Source organism: Puntigrus tetrazona, chromosome 7 (genome assembly GCF_018831695.1).
Source record: "Puntigrus tetrazona isolate hp1 chromosome 7, ASM1883169v1, whole genome shotgun sequence".
NCBI classification, from domain to species: Eukaryota; Metazoa; Chordata; class Actinopteri; order Cypriniformes; family Cyprinidae; genus Puntigrus; species Puntigrus tetrazona.
Window position 1 is genome coordinate 4,014,161 of NC_056705.1, and position 1,457 is coordinate 4,015,617.

Genomic DNA, 1,457 nt, shown 5'->3' on the forward strand with positions numbered 1-1,457 from the left:
TTTTTAAAACAATTTTGTTATATTTTATGCCGTCAGAAGCATAAACAAAGGACGTATTCTGGCCATTAGTATGGAGCCAGTCCTACAACCCTGATGCTACCCATCACAAGTCCATTTTTGTGTGTCAAGCCATGAGTTTTCGCTTTTATTTGGCATAGCATTTTTATGCATTTTCATGAGGTCAGGTAGTCCAGCAATGTCATGTGTACAACCTTGGCTTGACAAATAGCAGTGGTTAACAGTTAAAGATTTTGGAGAGATACTACCTCTCAAAATTTTGGGATCAGAAAGGTTTTTTGTTTATAAAGAAGTTTCTTTTGCTCATCAAGACTGTTTCTGTGATGGGTAGAGTTGGTGTAGGGTGATTAAAAAATATTATTAGGTCAGTATAAAACAGTAGAGGTCTACCAAAGTCCGCATAAATACATCAAAAGAAACCTGTGTGTGTGTGTTCTTGTATAAAATTGCAAATGGCGATTCCTCTTCAGCCATAGCTTTGATTTGTGCAACATATGAAATAGTGACCCTTTAAGCTGATTTTGGAGTACGATCACACTTCAGGCTGTGATTAACTTCTGTCCTGTGGTGCTGTATCATTACCATAATAATTTGCTCCGCTATGAAAAAGCATACTGCCAACCAACACAGCCAGCTGCACTTCTGCTGTGTTCTGATCCCACTTAACCCTCTGTTTTAGCGTGACATTTGAGCATGATTACTGGACAACGGTTCATTATGTGTCGTAAGTTTTCAACTTCCTGACACTGGCCTTTGGTAGTAATCACAGGTCAGTCTTGCCACCTTGCTGGTATTTTCCAGGTCAGGGTTTGAGGCAGCAAAAAGGAAACCCTCTCGGAATTGGTATTTTAGCTAATTTTGCTAACACCTCACTACTTAACAGAAGTGACTGAGCAGAATAGAGGCCAAATGTGCTATTATGTCAGACTGTCCAGCACATTTTCACACCCTCCTCCCCCTTCTCTTCTGGTCTCCAATTAGCCTCCAGTTATGGTATTCCCTCTTGGGGCACCATAGTCCATCTGTGGATCATCACGTCTCCTGCTGTGCTTTAATCTCAAAGTTAACTGTGCTGTAAGAAAGCTTGGAACTCTACATGATGATCTAAGTGTATTTTAATATGGTCAGAAAGAATCGTGTTCCTCCTGGCATAAGATATGCGATGCAGTTTGGACAATGTCCAGTAAAACTTTATTTATTTTTTATGTAGTCCTAATTGAAGAAGTAATGACAGCTGGAGGTTAGATCTGCCACAGGTGTTGACAAAATCCTGCCTACATTAACGAAATGAGGCAAAATTTTTATGTTTAATGCTGTAAGACATATGCCAGGCAAAATAAGCTTTAGAGGAAATGCTTCTGAGATTGTCCCTGGGGGATACTTTACCTTTATAAGTGCATTTATCTGCGCAGTCTTCAGGTTTCTGCACCAAGTTTACA